The sequence below is a fragment of the Strix aluco genome, chromosome 16 (genome assembly GCF_031877795.1).
Source record: "Strix aluco isolate bStrAlu1 chromosome 16, bStrAlu1.hap1, whole genome shotgun sequence".
NCBI lineage: Eukaryota > Metazoa > Chordata > Aves > Strigiformes > Strigidae > Strix > Strix aluco.
Genome location: NC_133946.1, coordinates 14,100,227 through 14,114,341, shown reverse-complemented (window position 1 = coordinate 14,114,341; position 14,115 = coordinate 14,100,227). Strand labels below are relative to the sequence as shown.

The 14,115-nt window shown below is 39.1% G+C and overlaps 1 protein-coding gene across 5 annotated transcripts in view; it reads right to left on the bottom strand.

The window, feature by feature from the left end:
* INSC (INSC spindle orientation adaptor protein) overlaps nt 1-13,768 on the bottom strand; it is a 123,067-nt gene extending 109,299 nt beyond the window's left edge. For 2 of the 5 annotated variants that reach the window (XM_074842468.1, XM_074842466.1), the window contains exon 1: nt 12,225-12,510. The gene's annotated coding sequence lies outside the window, so the exon portion shown is untranslated. Of the gene's footprint in view, nt 1-12,224; nt 12,518-13,653 lie in introns of those variants that run through there. The other 3 variants (XM_074842469.1, XM_074842471.1, XM_074842470.1) reach the window with 3 other exon arrangements.
* Between the last annotated feature and the right edge of the window lie 347 nt (nt 13,769-14,115).

The following is a 14,115-nucleotide window of genomic DNA, read 5'->3' as shown; positions in this document are numbered from 1 at the left end:
AAATAATAAGCAAGTCTGTGATGTGACTGAGGCAACTAGTATCGTATTTTGGGGGCCAATTTATTTGGTATGCTTTTGGAATTACAAGTTCACATCCATCTGGCTGGAGGAAGAGCAGTAATGGTGCTCATTTCCAATAGATCAGCATTTAATTGTTATAAAGATTTATTTTTTTTTTTTAAACTAAATAAATTTTTTTCTGAAATCATATCCTCTTTGGTTTCTTCCTTGGCCCAGTTTTCAGTACTGGAAACTGCTGAAGTCCAGCTATCTCCCCATTAGCTGGGAAGACAGAGTACCTAAAGCTGGAACAAGACCCCTCTGCACTGAAAAACTGTTGCATTCTCCTCCCTCCAGGCCAAAAGAGACCCTGATCTAATGTGTAAAAATCTGTTTCAGAAGAACAGGAAACCCACATGCTATGACAGCACAAACTGGGCAAGCACAGTCCAACTCTGCTGCCTGAATTGTGACAGCTCTCCCAGCCTTGGTTCAGCTTTCTTCCCATCAACCAGAAGGAACATACGTTGTTCTATGCTGAAGAGTCATTTGATGGTTATTAGCATTTAATTAAACTAGTTTATGCTAACAAGTAACACCTTTTGAAAGATTCATTGCATACAGTATTTGCCATCAAGCCTCTCAATCCCTTCTTCAATAATATATAAAAACAGCATGAAGAAACTTTACAAAAGAAGAAGGTATCATCACCAAAGAGGCAGAGCTGCATGTAATGCAATCATGAAACATAAGGAAAAACAGGCTCAACAGCCCTCATTTTCTAGTATAACTAATACATTATTTATAATGGTTTGCTGTTAGCTGTGAGTTCTTACCTGAACACATTTTGTTTCAAAGGAAAAGCATAAGCTCAGCTGTTGCTAGATGTGCTTTATCTTTGGCTTCATGCTAAGTGCAAATATAGCTCTCAAACTCACCTCTCTTTTGCAGGCCAGAATATGAATAAATCCTTCTCTGCAATGACTTATCTGAAAAAATTGCAATTTTATGGCCAGCCTCAAAGCTCTGAAGGAGGAGTGTTTTCTGTTGGTTTAAGTTTTGTGGGTTTTGTTGTTGTTATTTCAAGCTCCTTAACCATGTTTGCATATCTAATAGCAAGAGAATGTAGAATATTAAATATTATAAAAAACAGTAAACTCACACCAAAAAAGAACAATCAAAAGGGAAATAGCATACCTATGTTATATTTAAGGAAAAGCTCCAAATCCAAAGAAATTCTTGCTTTAACTTACACTGCTTAATGTGTAAAGATATCCAGGGTATCAGTCCTGCCAGGATCCCAATCCAGCAAAGTACTTAGGGATGTTCATAGGAACCAAAATGAAAAACCTCACATGTTTAAAACCTGACACCTGCTTAAGTGCTTTGCTACATTAGGGCCAGCAACCTCAGCACTTCTCATCTAAGCTGCTTGTGAATCTTCACTGAAATTAGTTGCATTGTCCTTTGCTGCTTGCCTCTAACCTCTCCAAGCAGCCTGCATTTTGGAACATGGGTCACCTGAGAGTTGTCTCAGCACAGCTGCTGTTTCTCCATTACAATGGATAGAGTAAAAGTGATTTCTAAGCCTTTGACATAGCTCTTGAAGAAATTAAAGAGAAACCTGCTACAGAAACTTTTAGTAAGAATAATACTGAAAAGAACATGCCCCTTATGCAATTGCTTAGACTCAAACCGTTTTTTTTAATGCCTCATAGGGAATGGCTGCACAGCACACCTGCCTTAAGGGCTGTTTGGAAGCAGCTGCCCCCAGAAGTTCATTTGGAAGCAACACACTTTTCTGGACAGATGTGGTTTTCTGGTTAGAACACCAGTCCAATTCTGTCCCTGGTTCTCATACAGCCCAATGAGTCACTTACACCCCGATTCAGCAAAATGCACGCCTAGCCAGGAAGATACAGAGCATATACTTAAAGCCAGTTTATTTCATTAAGATTTGAGCATGTTCTTCGTCAAATAAAAAAGTTGCTGCTTCGTTGGACTAAAGGCTTATGTTATGTTCTACCAAAAAAAAATGTAAATAGTAGAGGGCGAGGGCTATTCTTCCCTTTCACTTGCCTTTCTGTCCTGCCTATTTAGTCGATGAGCTATACCGAAATGAAACTTCATTGGATTGCCCCTTCATATTGAGCACAGTGAAATGGTTTTCAGTACAGGTTTCTCAGTTCTTTTATGTGGTCCATCTTCATACCAAGTGTATGCATTAAACTCCTTAGTGATGCTTAGTTATGAATTATATCCTTAAATACATTGGGGCTGGGGGCGGGGGGGGGGGGGTGTTTTGGTTTGGGGTTGGATTTGGTGGGGAGGGCAGGTATATAAAAGAGTCAAGAACAGAAATACAGTGTCTGAAAGCTCTGGTTTCCCCTCAAGCTCTAAGAAGGGAATAACTACAGTGTATTATCTAGCAAGGTGCTGTTGCTGAGCAGATGCAGAAGCCTGCTTCTCCTGAGTTGCCTCAGCACAGTTATGCTTTTGACATGATGTCACTTAGACACAATATGGTCATCCAGCACTCCAGATTAGAAATAATCACATTCCCCTCACCATTTCTTGCTTTATACTATTCGTTCATCTTCCAGTAGTCTCAACAAGTCTAGCTCCTGGTTGCCAGATTTGACAGGTATACAGGACAGAGAGAAAACTATTTTCTGGAGTGGATGAGAACTCAAGTTCAAAAATTTAATAGCCCTGAGAAAAATTTTCAGTCTATTTTATCCTCCATTGTGTTAACATAACTCTCAGTTAAAGACCATTAGGGTAAATTGAATAACTCTAAGATGTGAAAATTTGGCCGACACATTTTTTTTTAGACAAATTAAATATACACAAATTGCAGTTGGCAATCTATTTCAGATGATAAAATATGAGACAGAGCAATATGCTGTACAGACTTGCACAGTTTTCATACTAGAAACACAATGCATAGCAACCAAATCTTTAGATGTGTTGCAATGAATAGTACCAAAAATACATAGTTGTAGGTAAATGATGGTCTTGCAAATGACAATATAGATTTACACAGAAAAAAAAATAGCACATGAGTGTAGAGGATCTTGTGAATAAGAAGTTGAACAAGGAACAATGATATCACAACTTAAACTCAGATGAATATTAGCTTATTGTTTAGAAATAAAGAAAAACGAGGGCTGGCAAACTGAGGCTGCTTTAGGTTATACGCAACCTTGTCTCATTCTTTACCAATACCCCAACGAGTCTCTGCACTTACTGTCCTTTTGGTGACAAGGGACAATGCAAGGGCTACGCATCTGTCAGGAGGACAATGTTTTAACTCATGAACGAGGTGTCAGCACATTGTGGTGATGACAGCATGTTGGCTGACAAGCATCTGCCTTTTCATCATTCAGCCTCTGATCCTCTAAAATATTATCCTATATAGAAATTATTTGTACAAACAGGTATTTTGAACATCAAAAATGGAAACTCACACTACCAATAGAAAGTTACTAGGAAAAAAAAAATCAACATATGCAAGTATAGAAGATTGTCTCCATTCCTTTAAATAAAAAAAAAAAATCAGGTTAGCATAAGCCTTGTTTGCATACATGAGTTTGTGACATTCGCTCACTGAGAGACACCACCAAAAACTGCCAAGTTCTAGTACCAACCCACCACACCAACTCATCTTTACCTTGTAACAAAAATCCAAAACCACGCAGGACTAAGTGCCCCATGCATAAAGAAGGGATTCATTGTGCACAGAACTTTTGAGAAATCCTTCCATTAATCTGGGATCTCCCAACACACAATAAGTCTATTAATACATGAAACATCCCAATACTGTTGGTCACATGCCACGTATCAGTAATGCTGGAAATCCAAGTGTATGTGTGTATGATAGAGCTACAGTAGCTCCAGTACTTTGGAAGTGAAGCATACTTACTGCAGAGATACAGTCACAGTACTCTAAAATGCAGTAGTCCAAAACTTCCCGGGAGCTTCACACTTACTGCAGGTGCACAGAACAGCATGAGTACATGTATTTGGCCATGAAATCCCAGACTGGCATATATTAATCTCTTAACTACCCAAGAAGAAATGTCCTATTTCATATATACCACTAGAAAGCACAGATCCTTCACACGAGAGACAGCTTTTCCCTGTAGCAACCGGCATTGCAATGCTCAAAGAGAACTTCATCCCACACTCACATCCCAAAGGAGTGATAAGAGCTCTCCAGAATGAATGCAACGGTCCACTATTGTGAACCTTATTTATCAAGTGAACCTACTGACTTCTTGTCAGCACAAGCACTTCTTTTCATCACCAAAAGATTTGTTGGACCAGAGAATATTATTCTGATACTGCAACTTTAAAAAAGAAACAATCTAACTATACTATTGCCTACAGTTTCTAGTGGCACTTTAAAGTCTTGACTTTTCTGCAATAGCACTATAATAAACTACAGCTACATACAGTGAGGCCTAACAGTTTTTGTAGCAGTATCTTAAGCTTTCTTTTAGCAATATCCTTTTTATTTTTCATGCCATAAACAAGGGCTGCAGTATATCAACATTGATCAGCAGATTATGACAGAGCAGCAGTTATGACAGATTCCTCAGAGCTGACTTTCATTGAAGTTTGGCCAACTGCTCAGCGTTCAAACAATTTCTCTGAAGTCCTTTGCTAAGATGCATCACTTTTGTTATTTCAGAAGAATATTTTAATGCAGACAAGCCATAAACACCTGAAAAGTTCTCTCACTGCTTATATTTTAATATATTTGTGCAGTGATTTTGATCCATTTGAGGGCAATACTACAAAACAGTGCTCACAGTCCGAGGAGGAACTGCACACAACTAGCACTGAATCAGAGCCACATCTAGCTTCTTTTTGTTAGCAATCACAGAATCATCTAGGTTGGAAAGGACCTTGAAGATCATCTAGTCCAACTGTTTCAAAGGGGTACAAGAACGGGCAAAGCTACTTCTTTGGCTAGATAAAGGTAATTTTCCCCCTCTTGCTTAGCAGACTTCATAAACAGAGAGTAGAAGGCAGAGGGGGCTTTGTTCACTCCATGCATGCTGTGTACTTGTACAGAGAGGCAATCACTGATTTTAGCAGTAACACCTTGGAGGTTTCTGGCCTCCCTGGGATCATGCTCCTCCTCTTAGACAAGCAAGCTCACTGTAAAACTGATACACCAGACAAACTTAGCACAAAAGTGTCAAGCATAAAACCTTTCAGATGGCTCCAAGAGAGCTTTTAAGTATGCAAGAGATTAAAGACATACCTACAGAACTGAATCTTCTTTCACTCATAGTTAACAGATTTCTACTATACAACCTTTTCATCATTTTATCAATAATTTATCTATTAACTGGCCATCCACTGAATTTTCATAAAGATGTTAAGAAACCTCTTCAAGTTTAACCACTTTTCATGTAAACATATATATATCATTAACTACATAAATTAATTTGCAGAGCAATTCACTTTAATCTCTCCCACCTTTCAAGGCAACACTAAAGCCATTATAAAATATATGTTTTAAATTGTGTCCTGGTTTTCTCTCATTAATATTAGACAGGCACACAGGGTACTAACACACTATTAAAACTGCCACTCGGACAAAACAACAAGCTCTTTAAAGTCCTACATGGGTGGCTGCCTTATTTGCTTTATTACAGCAGAAGCTACATAAAGCACCGTGTGTGGTCTTTGGGAGACAAGGTCTTTGGTTGTGGTGCTGCTGCAGGAAGGGGTTGCAGCCTCCCCTCCATGAGGCAATACACAAGATGAGCAAAGCCACAGAACAGACCAGGACAAACATGAACAGATCATGAAAACATTACAGACATAGGAAAGCAGACTGAACCCAAGACAGGCACATCCTGAACTCTGAAAGACTTTGAGGAGACAAGACTTCCTGTATTAGATGGGCTGCCAAACAGCGCTCACACACAGGATTTTATTTCCCTGCTGCGTTTAGTCTCTTCTTCCCCAAATCAACACTATATTGTTCAACAATAAACACAGCTGATTCCACCCTTTACGTGGAATGAAGTAAGTGTTTACTAGCTGTCCCGAAGCCATGAAAGGCTCTGTCATGAAAGAACAAAAAGAAAAGCTGAAGTCTTTGGCCATCCCAGTACATCAAGCTATCAAAGTGTTTGAACATGGTTATTGGTACATCTGTTAACATTAAAAAAATAAACCAACACACAGTGATCTTGTACTACTTCTGTATAATAACCTATTAATCAACATCCCTATGAAAAGTTCATCTCTTATTAAAAAATTAGCTTGACAGATTAGCTCTACAAGAGTAGAAAGTTGTCAAACTCAAAAGGCTGTACCATAGTTCTCCCCCACAGCTTTTGACAAAAAGAGATTGACATCTTTTCAACATCCCTAGTTAATTCAATTGCAAAAGGCAGAAGAATTTATACACCTCTTGCGTAAGGCTATGTTAAAATTGCATCTATTTTTGCAGCAGATCTTACACATCCAAATCCATCTGTAAATTTCCCCCAGTTTCCACAGTACTAAAGCCATCAGGAACCCAGCATATCAGAGATCAGACAATGACAAAATCCCCAGCTTCCCACTTGCAGTGTGTCATATGCAGATTGTGTATTGCCTGAAAAAATAAATAGCAAACCTCTAACAAAAAGGGAAGATAGGAATTTATTCTTGCTTCATTTTTAGGTACCACATATTTGAGTTCAAACTCTACAAATTCCAGGAAGCCGAAGAGCAAATCAGAACAAACAAATACCAACACAGCACAGTTTTCACAGGTCTGGCACTGCCAGTCTCCTGTTTTAGCAGTTCCTGTAGGAAGTGATCTCCTTGCACACCTGTTTTAATTTCAGTGTTTGAGACCACTGCCTACTTAGAAAAAAGATATTGAATCTTTTTGACTCCTGGATCCTGTTCTTATGTGTGCCTGTGACTAAATGAGAGTTTGAGCATTCACTAAATTATTTTTGCTACAATTTCCTCCTACACATACGTATAAACCACTTAAAAATGAATAGCTGAAGTCTTCCTAGGAAAGGCATTACAGTATGTGCAATGAACCAAATTGTCTTTTCAGACACTTATGGAGCCAAATTTTCATAAGAACAGTTATCATAGAAACCCCCAAAATACATTTCCCTACACTCACCACACCACAGTATGTCATGTGCCACAGCCATTTCCTCTTTCTGAAGATGCACATAGTTGTGGTATCTTAGATAATGCAGTGAGCACAAAGAAATGGTAACTTTTGAAATGGAAAAATGATAGTTTGCACAGTAATTGCAAGCCATCATAAATGCCAGAGTTACTTAACCGCAAGACAGAATGAAGGCTGGCCCCAGTTTGAGGCAATTAAACTCCACAGCAATCAAAATAAAAATAAAAAGCCTTTATCACAAATGTACTTTTCTGTTTTTACTGGAAATCATGAAGCAGCTCAGCCTCAATGAATCAGAGGCTGAGCCAAATACAGGTCTCCCCTCCATGAAGACTCTGGTGTGTGCTCTTTGTGCTTTCTTCTGGACAGAAGGAAAATAAAATTTTGAGTTGGTGCCTGTTCCTTCCTTTTTAAATTTTTTTTTTTTATTTCCAAAAGTAGCAGCCAGGTCAAAGGGAGGCCAGCCTTGCTTACAGAGACCTGGAGCCATTACAGAGTTTGTCTGGCATTTAAGATATGATCTCATCTCCACTGATGGGCACTTTGTTTATGGAATCAAATCTATAACAAGTAATGAACAGATTGATTTGGCACATAGAGTCACACTTCATTATTTCTCAAAAATCTAGAGTTATAGTTACTTATATTTGTATGGATAACTAATAAAGCAACTGAGTTAATACAATTGAAAGCTAAAAGAATACTTTTACAGCATCGCGATGGGTCAGTTCCCTCCTTTGAGCAGCGTTATTCCCTCTTTCGCATCCCCATCTCGCTTTCTTCAAACCAATTACCCCTGAGCCCATTCCTTCAATTTATTTTGGAGGTGCCTAGGCTGGGGTGGGTGAGGAACAGAAAGTATTTTAAATTGAAAAAAGCTCTAGACTACTTGAAAACATTTTTAACAAAGAAAACTTGAGGCAGTGTGAAAAACTCTTTACATATTATCCTTTTATAATACCTTTTCTCCCCTGGCTATTTCACTACTGTTATTCAAAAAAATGAGTTCTAACTCCTTACTCTTTTTCCCCTTCTCCTCTCCTTTCTGACATACTGTATTTGCTTTCGAAAGGAATTGAGAATTTTGAGCCTTTTCCATACCTGGTGTGCTAGCTGTTAGAGGCCTTTCATTAGGAGATTACATAAATGGTACTTGAAGCAATAATGGTGCAAAACAATATTCTAAAGGAACAATTTATTCATGTGATAAGAATTGCCTCATTTATTTTCCATAGACCTGATTAATTTAGTGTTTCTATTTTCAAAGCCTATTAAACTGTAGACTGCCTTTGGCAAATGGTACAGAGATTCACAGTGCTGAACAATGTTTTTGTTTTGTTTATTATTTACTATTATTTTGTGACACAGCTTCTTGTGTTCAGGTTTGGACAATGGCAAATAAAATTCTGCTGAAAATGGAAACAAGTAACAAGATTGACACAAATAATTCCATCTTCCTAACTGTGTCCAAAAAAAATGTAAGATTTGAGAGAAAGGCTGAAATTACCTCATATAATGTACCATTATGTGCAAGAGCTGCCAGCAGGATCATAAAGGCAGAAACCATGAAGGAGAACAAGGTACAAGGAACCTGATTAATCCCAAACTATTCTCCTGTCTGTCCTTTAAGCACAATTGTCAGCCTCTCCAAGGAAATGGCTCCAAAATCTGCCATGAGTTGTTTGTGAAATAACTTCACTCTAGGAAAATGCATGTTTTACAAGCACCTTGTTTAGATGGCATGTTTATCCATGGAAACCCTCAGGAAACTTAAGAGAAGAAAAAGAATATTCTTAAATCAAACAATATTATCTGGATCACATCCTGCCACAAGGTCATTTTTCTGCATGTGGGGGTTCTTGATGAGATGGAATGATAGAGCACTGGTCCATAAGCTCTGGCACTGCTCTTGAGCACTACAGGGTGGGTACCTGCCATTCCCATTAAAAGCTACAATTAAAGACAGAGAAAAGTAGTGTTTACCTTATGCAGTTTATGAGTAGGATCATTTTTAGAAAGGAATTACAGGAGTCTGAAGTTCTACTTACACCTCTAGAACAGCGCTTTTGGCTTTCTTTTTTGATGGTTTTAAAATAATTTCCTAAAGACAACTGAATTAAGCTATTTTGTAAAGAAAGTAAACTCTTCTCTTTTGCCTATTAGTACAGTAAAAAGAGTACACAATCCTTAGCACCCAGAGAGCATCCTTCCACCTTCAGCTTTAGTTTGGACAAGGAATTGTGCTGCAATGATAGTCTCCAATGGGTCAACCAGCATGTTTCTTCTTAATCTTCATTGATCTCCATCTGAATTGTTATAATGCTCAGATCAGCATCAAAACTAAGGCAGTGGTTCGATTTCCACCCATCATCATGAAGGGAGTTTGGAGGATCCAGAAGCATTAGAAATTTAAACGATCAAATTGAGAGATAAGTGACATCTCTATCCCCCCTATTTTGCATATTTTTCCTGGTTTTGTTTAAAAACAAAATGTAGCAGTGGCACATTCACAACTACAACCAAACAACTTTGCCATTTTTGTACTTTATTATGAACAAGCAACACTAACAGATTGGCAGAGGGCTTCATAGTAGTCCTGGCAATTTACAGCATATCCTCTCTCTGCTTTCACATCCATACAAAACAATCACTATGACGCTCAGACCAAAACAAAGACTCTATTTTTGTCACATTCCTGCCCTTCAACACCAACAAGACACTTACCTGCACTACAATTTACTGTTACATCATTTCGGACCTGTTCGTAGTACCCAGGCCTATTTCATTGTTGACCTTTCTGCAACATCCATTGGGTCCTACAGGATATTATGAAAATAATTGTACAAATACTAACTTCTGCTATAGAGCTGAACAGATCCAACATGAGAGAATCTTCATGGTACACAGCTATACTGAAGGTCTCAATGGGAAGTTATTCCCTTTTTTTTTTTGATTGCCAGACAGTGGGTACTTGGGGGGCGTTTTGGAGACAGAAAGGGAAAGAAGATGGGTGGGGGGGATCTTAGAGAAAGGAAGTGGGGAAGAGGACAGGTTTGCACACTCAGGGGAAGAATACGAACTCCAAAGTATTTACTAAGGAATTTACAGCATCTGCTGTTTGGCTGAAATGAGTTCTCACAGGTATTGGTTGTATTAATCCCAACACACACTTGGGAGCACATTTCCCACTCACATGGTAATTACGAGACAAGTGCAAATGTAGGTTTGTACACGTAGTACATAATCACAACCATACATCGACAGTTTAACTTCCAAAGATAAACATATTCAGGACGTGCAAAACTTTCTCTCCAAATTCTACATTTCAAAGCCAGCTAATTGCCTTTCCAGTTGTAGAGGACAACAAAATAGCAATGAAAGCTGAAAGGACACTTTACCAGGAAGCATATTTAAGGTTTATTCCCGTTTCAGGGGCATTATTATTTTCAAAATGAGACTTTGGATTTAAAGAGCCATGGTTTACATTTCTTTGCCAAATCACCTGATATTGACTGTCCAGCCAGTCAGGGTTTGGGTTTGTCCATTTGTTTTCTTGGGGCAATTCCCCAGCAGTCCTACTTCTTTGCACAGCTAGTGCCTCTGCAGCAGGGCATTCAGAACCATCATACTTATTGACTGCGATGGGTGCCTACCAACATTGCTTTTCTGAGAAACACAGCTAGGGGAGGGAAACACAGTCTTAAAGTTACTAAACCAGTTAATCCTTAACACATGGAACAGAAAGGCAATTCTCTGGCCAGGTAAGGTTTCTCACAACTGATTGTAAAAAGCCCAATTTGAATTATGATAGTAAGGTTGTGTTCCATCCAAGAAAGTTGTAAATATTTTAAATGAGATAATTTGAGGATGCTGATCTCCTCCTCCAGGGTATTTTTTTCCAGGCCCTAAACCCAGATCTAGATCACAAATTGCTAAGAAGGAGACCTATATTTTTACTAATTCATATATGGACCCTATAAGTAGTAAAGTCTTTATATATAGGGTCTGCAGTAGACTAGCTGTATGTAAAATGTGCTATGTCATGCTACAGCTTCTTGCTCTAGGACAGAGACTGTCAAAGAAGGCTCTAAATAATATAACGTTTAGAGAAAAGTTTGAGTTCATAAATCACAATTTGTTTAAACATTAACAAGTGTTCAGTTGTCCAGTTTCAGTGCTTGGAGCATACTGGATAGACTGTCTGCAAAGCTTTGGACAGGTGCCTTGTATGAACACAGGGAACATTGCATTTTCCTAACTAGTAGCTGTGTTCACATCCACAAGGAGTGACATGGACCAAATTTTATCTAAGATAAAGTTTGAACTATCTTTTGAATTGCGTGTTGTCTATTTGCCAAATATAACAGCAAGGAATTGCACCAAGTCTAACAATTACTTGACTTCTTTCCCATGATGGGATCTAAACATAAAAGAACCTTCTTGTTTCTCTAGGTTTATTTTCAAGTAATAGATGCTGAAAGATATCTATTGCTTACACATTTTACAGGCTGATTATCTGTTGTTGTTTCTGTATATGTTTGTACAGTCATACACTTAATTATACAATTTAAATAAATTAAATCATAGATATCTTGAAAATGAGGCTATACATTTTTCTTTTTTATAAACATTTTTGGCTCATTACCCCAGCTGTGCTTTCCACCTGGGCTTAAACAGAGAATTATTCTGTGGGCTCCAGTCCATTCACTTGAAAAGACACAAACCTGAGCCATTGTTGAAGAGTCAATTATTCAAAGCTGTGCAGCTTCATGGCCACAAAGTATTTTGCTTAGGGTGCAGCTTTGCCATGGCCAAAAGTTTTGGTGGTGGGTTTTTTTCCTAATGATCAGCTAACCCCTTTTTGTAGGGATTTTTTTTTCTTTTTTCAGTGGACCAAAACAACCACCCCACTACTAAACATCAGATTCACCAAGCTATGCAAGTCACAGCCTTAGAAACACATCTATCGTGCGCATCCAAGGAAAAGTACAACACAAAAACTAGGACACTGAACCAACAACCCCAGAACCATTTCTTTGCTGTTAGGAATACTCACTGCGGAGCAGGGCCTAGTGCAGGATTCTGGATTTGAAGTTTTCAAGGCCTTTCCTGATGCATTGAGAGATACTCGCATAGAAGACAGACACATATCTGTCATACACAAGCTCAGTCACACTGATAGTATATTGGAGACTTGACTAGATTTAAACATCTTGAAATCATTCTCATAGATACCTATTTCAGTTACTGCAAACACTTACTTTAGAGCATAAATTAGGGTGCTAACAAAGAGGCATTTTTGCCCCAAGTCTCCAGACTATGCAGACCACAAGACAAGGGACAGACTGAATGCCCAGAGAAACAAGAGACAGCCTACCCTCCCCCCTTCTACAGCCAGTGAGGGGAAAAGCTGATCTCCTGGGTAAAGCTAGAGAAGCTGCCTGTAACACTCATTAAGCAGCTTGCTGTCCCTTAGCCTCTGTTGGCAAAGGCTCCTACAGTACAGCAGTGACTCAGGAGAAGTTCAAGGAGCTCAAAGGGGACTGCCCATGGGGAGGAGAGAGACTGTGGGGTATTGTTGCACTGCTGTGGAGATACCTCCAAACCGTATTGAGCAAGAAGACTCTCAGGTAGCTGCCCTAAGAGCTGAACAGCCAGTGCCCTCAAAAGCATCACCAAGGGACCTTGCTTTACATGACAAGAGGGGCTGGTTTCACACAGTTTCACTGCAGAGCCAGAGGAGGATGGTGCACCATTGTCACCTAGCTCCACATAAAGGCTTGGTTTCAACTTACAAAAAAACCCCACAGAGTCAAATACACAGAAGCAACCATACTTACACAACCTCCAGGTTCATAGAAAAAAAGCCATGACCTTCCTCTCGTGCTGAAGCTGCCACCTTCTTTTCCTGTCTCAAAGTGCTCTCCACTGTGGTGGCTAGCCAGTGATGTGCACTGATTTCATGTTTGTCAAACATCATTTAAAAACAGCGCTCCATAAGGCATTGCATTCAAACCCCAAACACCAGCTTCTGTGTGAAAGGCACAAAAAGTAACTACTCCCCTCGACACCCAATCTCAAATACTTTCCCAAGCTTATTAGTGTAAATCTAACCCACATGTGCAAGCTGGTAGAGAAGCACAGGCTGTGCTTGTCAGCACAAGACAGCAGTGGAAGGGGAGCAATAAACACAACAAGAAGCTATGACAGAGAAAATCTGTCCTGCTTGTAATCAAGTCAATGGCAAAAGTCCCAACAAGAAGCAGTGTTGCACCCTGCATCAGCAGCCAAGAGCTCAGTGCAATAACCTTACTTTCCCCATGCCTTCCTGTGCAGCTTGCTGAAGAAAAGAAATTCCTAGTGTTCCTTACACAATGTATCCCTTATCTTCTTACTGGAAACACAAAAAAATTCATTGCGACCAGACCCTATGCTGTAACACAGATCATATTTCAGTACAACTGATAAATAAAGAAAAGTCTTACATAACAGTCTTCATTCAAGACACTTAAATCCGCAGCTTCAAATCCACTTTATGCACTTTCAGTCACATAAAAGTAAAACACTTTCCCCTAGAAGAAAACCAAGGATGGTAGAAAAAGGCAATGTATTCTACTGGCCCATTTAACAAATGAAACATTTACTTTCTGTTTGGTGTAAAGTGACAGCCTGCTTATTAGAGCTGACACTGATCCTCCCGAGAGGATTTCAGTGAGCGAGTTGCACAGGTGAAGGTCAAAGCAGCAAAGGAATTAAATGAAGAGAGGAAGGAAGCAGCTTCCTCTTAAGGCCAGAAATTAGCTAAAAAAAAGCTATTCCTAATGTGGCCCTCACTGGCTGGAAACACAGCACTTGCAAAATGCTCTGTTTTCAAGAAATGCTTCCAAGACACTTTGTAAACTTAAGTTTTTATACCTGGTCACCAGCTCCATGTGCTGCAGGCAGGA